Source organism: Trachypithecus francoisi, unplaced genomic scaffold (genome assembly GCF_009764315.1).
Source record: "Trachypithecus francoisi isolate TF-2019V2 unplaced genomic scaffold, Tfra_2.0 Lachesis_group2, whole genome shotgun sequence".
Lineage (NCBI taxonomy): Eukaryota > Metazoa > Chordata > Mammalia > Primates > Cercopithecidae > Trachypithecus > Trachypithecus francoisi.
The window spans coordinates 29,698,126-29,708,916 of NW_022681465.1; positions in this window are offsets into that span (position 1 = coordinate 29,698,126).

Below are 10,791 nucleotides of genomic sequence, written 5' to 3' on the forward strand. Positions count from 1 at the left end.
GTATGTAAGATGGTAGGCTCAGTTTTCCAGGGAACTAAATGAGCTAACTACCCAACTGAAGAGAATGCATAGGTCTCTTGCCAGCCATCTAGATATCAGAGTTAATACATTAAGCTAATGCCCTTATCTCATTAGAAAATCCTGCAGCACTTTAATCAGATCTATATACTATTATATTACATACAATTTAAAAATGCATCATTCCTTGGTTTTAATGCACATGATATTGGAAAGTAGCAAACTTGAAAGAGGATGAGGGATTTTTACATTGTTATTTGTATCAGAGGACTGTTAAGAGACAACAAGGAAAATAATCATTAAAAAAAGAATAAACGGCCAGGCGCGGTGGTTCATGCCTGTAATCCCAGCACTTTGGGAGGCCAGGGTGAGCAAATCGCTTGAGTTTGAGACCAGTCTGGCAAACATGATGAAACCCCATCTCTACTAAAAATACAAAAATTAGCCAGTCATGGTGGTACATGCCTGTAATCCCAGCTACATGGGAGGTTGAGGCAGTAGAACCACTTGAACCTGGGAGGTGGAGGTTGCAGTGAGCTGAGATTGAGACAGTGCCATTGTACTCCAGCCTGGGCAACAAGAGCAAAACTCCATCTCAAGAAATGAAACAAACAAAAATAATAAACAATTAATGCAGTATCAAGAGCTCTAAACAATTTAATATGTTTTACAGCCCTTACTGCTGTAAAATTCAATACAAAACCTGATGTTATAATAATAATCTGGATTATAAGGAAAAAGCATAAAATTTTTGTTACCATATTCCATTTATAGAGGACAGGAAAGTTCCTTGGAAAATTCTCAATTAAATAATTAAAATAAAAATGCATTTGTGCTTAGATTGAATATTGATGCTTGATTTGTCAGAGCTAGACATTCCAACAAATATGTTCATGTACAACTTTTATTCTCTAAGTTTCCAGGTAACATTTAATTTTATGTTTCTCAAGGAGCCAAATAGTTCCATTTGGCAACCTAAAAATATGTAGAAGAATACTCATTGTAACCAGGAAATACTACGAAGTGAGATGTCACAACTGATTTTTTTTTTCTCTTCTGGCTGTGTGAGAGAGATTAACATTACTTCTTATTTTCCACAAGCCTAGGCTATTTATTAAAAATACATGAGTTGTATATGAGGCAAGAATCATGATAAGCACCTAACAATGAATTTCACTGAGAAGCACACAAAATAGGTCCTAGGATTATCAACTTTAGAGAAAGTGGCAGAACCTGCCTAAAGGCTGTGAGCTGGTAATTGGGGAGCCTGACTGGAGCCCAGACAATGTGGCCACACAGTCTGTGCCCCTGATCATCACATTTACATCTATTCTTGCTAGTGTAAGTTAAAACAAAATGCTTTTGTGTGAAACTGTTATTTTTGGTTTTATTTTTGTTTATGGGAGAAGAACAGTGGTGCATAAATGTAATATCAAGACGTCTCTTTGTGTCGCAGAAGAGATTTGAACCTTAGTTCTCAAAGTTGAAAAAAAAAAAAAAAAAATTGAGGAAAGTGAATATTTTAGAGAAAGAAGAGAATGCTAAGACATGGGTGAGCAGCACTAAGTGGCCAGAATTTTGGTTTTGGAATGAGCTGGTCCCGTGCTTCTAAATGGAGTTCGGGGAGCATTGTGTGCTGAATCCCTTTCTGAGGACTTGATGTTTACTTTTCATACATGTGCCTTACCTTCATTTTTCACAGTGTGCATCTGCATTACGAAAACCATTATATACTTATTCCTATAATTTTTCCATTATCAAGAATGTTCCAATCTTAACATTTTCTTTAAAACATTTATACTTTGTTATATTGCTAGATAATGATAAAGCACTGTCAATTTTGAGATTTTTTTTTGCTTTTATTTGGTTTTTATTATTTTTCTTGAAAACTTTTTTGGTTTAACTCAATTCATAAGAGAGAGTATAATTTTTTAAATTAATTAATTTCCGGCCGGGCGCGGTGGCTCAAGCCTGTAATCCCAGCACTTTGGGAGGCCGAGATGGGTGGATCACGAGGTCAGGAGATCGAGACCATCCTGGCTAACATGGTGAAACCCCGTCTCTACTAAAAAATACAAAAAACTAGCCGGCCGAGATGGCGGGCGCCTGTAGTCCCAGCTACTCGGGAGGCTGAGGCAGGAGAATGGCGTAAACCCGGGAGGCGGAGTTTGCAGTGAGCCGAGATCGCGCCACTGCACTCCAGCCTGGGCGACAGAGCGAGACTCCGTCTCAAAAAAAAAAAAAATAATAAATAAAATAAAATAAAATTAATTAATTAATTTCCTTAATTTCCATCACAGGAAATTTTATTTATTTATTTTTTTATTATTATACTTTAAGTTCTAGGGTACATGTGCATAACGTGCAGGTTTGTTACATATGTATACTTGTGCCATGTTGGTGTGCTGCACCCATCAACTCGTCAGCACCCATCAATTCATCATTTATATCATGTATAACTCCCCAATGCAATCCCTCCCTCCTCCCCCCTCCCCATGATAGGCCCCAGTGTGTGATGATCCCCTTCCCGAGTCCAAGTGATCTCATTGTTCAGTTCCCACCTATGAGTGAGAACATGCGGTGTTTGTTTTTCTCTTCTTGTGATAGTTTGCTAAGAATGATGGTTTCCAGCTGCATCCATGTCCCTACAAAGGACGCAAACTCATCCTTTTTTATGGCTCCATAGTATTCCATGGTGTATATGTGCCACATTTTCTTAATCCAGTCTGTCACAGATGGACATTTGGGTTGATTCCAAGTCTTTTAGATGGAGTATTGCCCTGTCATCCAGGCTGGAGTGCGGTGGCACAATCTCGGCTCACCGCAACCTCCACCTCCCTTGTTCAAGTGATTCTCCTGCCTCAGCCACCCGAGTATCTGGGATTACAGATATAAGCCACCGCGCCTGGCTAATTTTTGTATTTTTAGAAGAGACAGGGTTTCACCATGTTGGCCTAGCTGGTCTCAAACTCCTGACCTCAGGTGATCCACCTGCCTTGGCCTCCCAAAGTGCTGGGATTACAGGTGTGAGTTACCATTCCCGGCCCAGGAAATTTCCTTAATGAGTTTACTTTATATCTTGTAATTTGAACTTGTTCTTACAGTGTGCACTGTTGTTTTCTGTGCATTTTCTCCTCCTGAAACTATCTGCTCTCTCTTCTATTATGGGAAACAAAAATATTATCTTTACATTAGTAAGAGACTGGGAAGGCTTGAGGGCAGTACTCATAGTTATGTCTTGGAGTCCCCAGTCCACTGCCTTGTTTTCACAGAAAAGAAAGGTCTTTTCCATTGCTGAGCTCCCTGATTCTCCTTACCTTGGTCAATCTGACACATTTATCTTAACGTTTCTGCTTGATGCCTGGTTTCTATGAAGCTTATTTTTCCTCTGTAAATACCATTAACGTGCTTGTTCTTATTCAACAAGTCCAAATAACGGAAACAATAAGTATTGATACATTTAAATTTGAATTCTCAATCAATCTGTGTAAATGTTTGCCTGCCATTTGTCATGATCAGTATGCACAGGAACACCAGGGAAAATGAATTCAATCATTACAATTAATATGATACTATTAATCCACTGTCATGTTTGAGCCTGTAGTCTGCTGACTTTAAGAAAGATAATTATCTATAAAACTTATGGCAGAAAAAGAATAGCATATTACTGTTGGATGCATGCTGACCTTCTATCTCAGAGTAAAATAGACTTGTGACTTATTTCTATATCAATTAGCTAGAACTTAGGGGAAACCGCTAGCCAATTAAGATAAAGCAGAAAAATGACCTTAAAGGCTAATCTTTGCTTCAGAGTATAACTCGAAATATTTTTGGTAATGTATAAAACCCTATTTTATGATGTACTTAATTTAGCTTTCAAGGTGAAGTGCGAATGGAAATAACCAACCGGACCATTTAGACATAATGACTTGCTTCTAAACTACCTTTATAAATTGAATCTTTCTGATTAAATAGGACTTTAATGTAAACATGCATTATTATGCTTAATTTTTATTAATTTTAAAGATTCAGTAATATCTCTTAAAGTAAATTACTTGCAAATGGCACAACTGTGTTAACTTCATAGATAAAAGCATATTAACACTTTCTTAACAATCAAGTGTTGAGTTGAATGTTAGACTTAAACTTTTAAGTTCAAACACTATACAATATTAACTAATTAAATACCTATATAAAACTGAATAAATCTCATATCTTTCCCCTTACAAATAATTTTAGAAGTATAAAGTTACTATAGTACAATTTTTCCTTCCATACTTCTAGCTCAATCTAGCAAATGTGGTTGATAATATAGTTTATGAGATTATCTGTATCAGTGTAGGTTTACCTAAATCACAGAAATAAAATTTCAAAAGGTAGATTATTACCAGCTAGAAAAATGATAAAAATTATTAGAAGAGTTTCAGATGTTTCACTTACATAAGTAATCCGTGATATTGTTTATAACATATCGTTTCCATTTTTATTGGAATAATAATAGTATTTGGGATAGAATTTCTAAAATTTCACATATTAATCTTGGAAAGTAACTACTATTTTATTTTCTTGTAGGTAAGAACTGAGTGTTTCAAAATATATCTGAATGACAGAAATATTGAGTTCTGTATTTAAGGCCTAGTTATTTCTACCAATAATCTGTTAACTCTAGAATCTCATCAATATCAGTACTGGTAGGATGCTATTTGGGCAATTTGTCTATTTGTCCCTTCTCTTCTCCTCTCCTTCCCTCCTCTTCTCTCCTGCAATTGTCTCCTCTTTTTCTCTTTAGTTGAGATTGCCTACCTGCTCTTCATCCTAACTCAACTTTTCTGATGACTCAAATATTACCAGTTTGAGGAAGCCTTAAATAGATATGAGTTGTGTTCCCTTGCTTTCAATAGGGTTTCTCTAACTCTGGCATAATAAGCACTACATTTTGCTTAATTATTTACATATGTGCCTGTCCCCATCTCCTCACTAAGAGATCCCCTGGAAAGCAGGGCCAATGTCTCCTTAGCTCTAGTACAATGTGTGAAGAACAGATTTGTAATGAACGCTTATTTTGTAGATAGATAATTGTAATTTTAGGCCCACTTTCCCAACTGTTCAAATAAGTTAATCTTGTTCTCTATGAATACCTTCAAGATGGATTAAATGGGATTTTATAGACTAGAAAATGTATTTTCCCCTTTAGAGGTACCCAGTACAGGTAGGAGGATAATATATTTAGGATATATTTTGGGATTTCTAAAATGCTATAGGAGGAAAGGAAGTTAAATAGAACCAGCACATTATCTTGCTAATCTGAATCAAGGACCCAGAATCCCTACACTTGTCTTACCAACCAGAAAACTGGAAAGTGTCCTCACATATTGCAATCGAGACCAGGAAGTATCCCCAAATTATGTCTACCATCTTGTATAGTCCTTTGGAGTTGCATGAAATGCCACTGAAGTATGCAGGGATGACACCAGAAATTAGATTTAATCTAGGAGTCAAGATATGAAATGATAGACCATTCAGTGATAACCACATCAACAAGAGCAGCAAAACGATGGCAAAATTTATTGATGGCCTTCATCATGACTAAAATTGCTGACAGATATTAGTTATCTCTCAGGATTATAATTCATCTTTCTTAGTAGTTATATAAATCCTGTGTTCAGGTGAAACCCTTGGCAGCTTTACAAAAATATCAAGCTTTACATGGGTAATTTATAAGAAACACTACAGGGCATCTAAATGGTCTTATTTGAAAATGTTGATCAATAAATACTAAAATTCACACTCTAAAGGTAAAATAGTTTTGACCTCCACCATCAATTAAGACTAATGGAACATGAAAGTAGATTTTAAATGGAGTACTAGAAGAAATAACAATGAGCTTCCATTTATCAGTAATTTACTGCCTGCCAATGTACTAAGCACTGAAATTTTAAACATTTATCATTTATACCACTGTATACTCAAAGAAATACTATTATGCAGATTTGATAGAAGACATAATAAGCAAGGTTCAGTAACTTTCACATTGTGACTAAGCAAGGGTTAATTCCAAACCCAACTGTGTCTCCCTGCTTGAAAATGCTTTTCTATTAATTACTAGACTTCTCAACTATTCCTAGTAAAATGCCTTCTCTGCTACTATGCCAGAAGTATTAGCTCTGCACTATAAAAGAAAAAAAACTTTGGGAAAATTAAATTTAATAGACTTTAACTGAGCAAAGAACAATTCACAAATCGTGCAGCCCCCAGAACTATAATAGGATCAGAGTGACTCCGGGACTGCCACATGGTCGGATAACACTTATGAACAGAGAAAGGAAGGTGACATACAGACAGCAAAACCGAGGTGCAGAAACAGCTGGACTCGTTACATCTGAGACTTTGCTTTATTTGAACCTGGTTTCAACAGTTGGCTGCCTGTGGTTGCCTGAAGTTTAGCTGCTGTGGATCTGTCTACAGATCAAGTTAGGTTACAGATTACTACATAAACCTTTAGACCAAACCTAAAATCTGTACACAGGCAGCTTTAGTTGACCAAGGCCATTTAATTTAATGGCACTTTCCACCTCACTGGGAATTTGGCTGTTCATCTAGATGTATTAGTTAGTTGCTTAGAGAGGAAAGGTAATTACAATTTTGTGAGAGGAGAGAAGAATATTCCTGGTCGAAAGAAGATAAGAATGTCTAAAGATGCATTTTCCCCTTTCTTGTGTATTAGGGATCACATTCTTTAATTGAATAGGAAAAAACATCTAGAAATAATAACAGTCACCATTTACTCAGTGCTCAATATGTGCCAATTATTGTGGTATTTTACATATATTATCCATAATTGTTTATAAAACTGCCTCAAAGTAAAAGTTTGTTGTTTTACAAATGAGAAAAATTGGGCTTGGAGAAATTAATGATTTGCCAAAACTCAAAGAGAGCTAATGCTAGTGGTTGTCAGCCATTACATCTAAATGCCTATAAGAATAAAATGCCCATATGCTCTCTGCTCTGGCAAGGTTGAGAAGATTGACAAAATTGAGGGATGAAAGTGTCTTATATAGAGGTGAAAGGAGATGGTATCACTAGCATGAATTCTATAAGAATAAAGGTTCCCACCGCCCCCGATTATAATCATAATTCAACATTTCTATTAAAAAGTAACCCATTTTTAAAATAATGCTCATATACTAATCAATAATTATGCTTATTATTCAGCGATTACATAGAATGTGCTCTTTACCACATAATCTATTCTTTCAAGAACCTTGTTTTTAAGTGAGGTTTGCACTCCTATCTCTGGCAAAAAAGGGCACAGAGACTTAGAAAGGTTAATGATATTGCCAAAAGTACTGCAGTACATTTGTGATTAAAATAGGGATTCATACTCAGAACTGGTTAATCCCTTGCCCTATATTCTTATCTAAGGAAACCATCCCGTTACTATCATCCTTTTGATGCATCCTATTAATAACATTTCATCAGGTGAATGCAAATTACATCCAAAGAAGCATGCTTTCCCCAGAAAAATTGAGATCTTTGAACTAGATGCAGAGTATCTAGCCTTAGCTAACCAGAATTTAGTCCCATTCAGGAGCTGTCACAGACATTAAGACATTGTGACTAAGAATCCTTATCGGTTGGAAATCACTAATAGTTGAGGAGAAATAGTTGAGTGATATTATGATCACCAAGAATATTGCTTATCCCTGCAGCATACACATCAGAGAGATTGGTAATTTTAAACCATCCCTTAGTTCTGACAATAACTTTATGTGCTGTGATATCAGAGTCTCATTTACTCTGATGCTGAACTTGTAAACTGAAGGCTATTATTGTGAAAGGATGGGGCTGGGATAATCAGAAACTTAGCTGTATTCATAAATGAGGTATTGATATCTCAGGGAAAGAAAAATCAAGAATATAGTAACATTGTTGAGAGTCTGTTAGGATTCTTTTGTATGAGAAAATTAAGACAGGATCATAGGATAATTAAGGGAACTCATTTTTGATATGCAAATATAACTCTAAAATGTAGATTGATAAACCAATGTTCACAAGATAGGTCTCTAAAGAAAAATATTGCAAATTTCTGTATTTCTTATCAGTCACTTGGATCATAACGTAGAAGCCACCTTTTTCATATTTGTGGATGACACAGATTTAGGAGGATTATCTAATATATTTCATGACAGTGGCATGGTTCACAAATCTTGATATACTAGAATGATGGACTGAAACCAATAAAGAAGAATTTGACAGAAATAAAAGATTCTCCATTTAGATTAAAAACAAGTTAAATAAACACAGATTCAGAAAGTCCTATCTCAAAAGAAGCTCAGTGAAAATGTTGGTGATAGAGGAAGTTGGTGATAGAAACCAACAATTAAACAAGAATTGTAAAAAACATTAAACTCTAGGTTGTTTTAATGAGAATGTTAACAGTATGCAATAGCTCTATGTCAGGGTTTTTCAAAGCTGGAGTCAAGATCCATTAGTGAGGTTTGAATCATTTTGTGTATCCTAAAGAGAAAAGTGTTTTATTTGTATTCGTTATAACTAAAAAAAAAAATTGAAAAGGATAGAATGGAATAAAAAGAACAAGGGAACATTGTTCATGCAATGGGTATAAAGAAATAATTGTGTATACTTATGTGTATCTGTGTGTGATTATCAGTTCCAAGAAAATAAGTATTTTTTATTATACCAATTACTTCTGAATACCCAATACATAGATGTAGAAAGTTGCATAGCACATGAAGTGTGCTCAATAAATATTATGTACTGAATTAGGATGAAAAATGTATTTTTTTTTTTTTACTGTGGGTTATGTTGAAAAAGTTTAAAAGCCATACATCTCTGTTACTTTACAAAGTAAAGTACACTGGGACACGAGAATAACTGAAAAATTTGGAAGACATGGCAACAATTTGCAGACACTGGAGCTGTCTGTTTTAGAACCATATAATCTTGGAAACTGGAAGTTATGATGCTTAACCCCCAAAATTCCTGGGACCATGATAGATGTCTTCATACCAAAGAAGGGCTTTCAAGTGAAAGAATAAATATTTCTGCAGGTCTAGCACCAGGAGACATACTTTTAAAAAAAGTACTTGCATTCTTAATATTGTAGAAATACACAAACAATAAATTTTTACAAAAAATATCAACAGCAGGAAAATGAACTGCTTTTTAATACTTTCAGTAGTGGATGGTGCCCTGATACTGATTTTGTTTTTAAAACAGAAACATTCCCACATTTGCAATGAGAATAAATACTGCAAGTTCTTTGTAAATCCACTTAATTTTTAATTCAGTTTTCCTCTATGCAAAGATTATTACCATATTAAAAAAATTAATTAGTTGGCTAGTTGGTTTGTTGTTCTAGGAACAGAACTGGTACTGCGAAAGAATGCAGAAAGCAACTGAATTAGAATATATAAGCTGTTAAGGGCATAATATAACCAAAGGACAGAATAATATCTTTCTGAAGGAAGACAGAAAAATAGATACCTATAAATCAGTGTATATTTCGTCAGTTTTTTAAATACATAGGTTTCTAAATGATTTTGGATTATATTAAGATTAGTGTCTAGGGTATTTATTATCTTCTGTTGACCTAATAGATAATTCTTATACTGTATTTTTAAAATACTATTTTTGTAAACACATACAATATTTATTTATAAAATATTATATAAGATAAAATAGATTTCTTGTGTATTTCATGCAATATACATTATTGTAGAGTATTATTAATTTTTGGTAGAAAAGTTTCATATTATTAATTTTTCTTAGTCTTATCTAATCTGTTTTTTCAAATGAAATCTAGAATAATTTTGACAAGTTACAAAAGCAACCTCATTTGTATTTTATTTGAATCTTATACCTGTAATTCATGACAATGAAAAGGTATTCTTAATTGTTCTTCTTTCCATCCATGAATATAGTATATCTCTCTCAGTTAGAAAAAAAATGTGCTCCAGAAAATGCTTGTTTAATAAGTTATTCATATATATTTTTATATGTACTAAAATACAATCTTGTGCATTTAATAGAGCTACATATTAGGAGTCAACAGCTCAAAATAGTTTTAGATAGACTTGATAAGCAAAATAAAGGATTGAACAAATAAAAGACATTCAATTTATAATTTTCCAGAGTTTATACCTGCAGTTTAAAGACAATGAATGGTTAGGCATGCTCGAAATTATTTAACAGGACATGTTACATTGAGAGTTAGAAGTAGCTCAGAAAATGCTCATGACTAATATGCTCAGAAACCTCTGCCTGAAAAGAACAGAAAATATAAAGAACAATAATGCCAATTGTACTATAACTTGACTATATTTGAAATGTACTCAAAATACACTTCATTTAACTTACGACACACAACAGCAATCCCATTACTCATTTTATACACTTGAAATAACATTGTTCTACCAAAAAGACACATGCACTCCTGTGCTTATTGTGGCATTATTCTCAATAGGAAGAACAGGGAATTAACCTAGGTGTTCATCAACAGTGGATTGTTTTAAAAAAATGTGGTACATATACACCAAGGAATACTCCATAGCCATTAAAAAGTCATGTCCTTTGCGGGAACGTGGATGCAGCTAAAGGCCATTCTTGTAAGCAAACCAAAGCAGAAAGAGAAAAGCAAATATTGCATGTTCTTATTTATAAGTGGGAGCTATATCTTGAGTTTACACAGACATAGATGGGAATAATAGGCATGGGAGACTCTGAAAGGGAAGGGACAAAGGCTGAAAAACT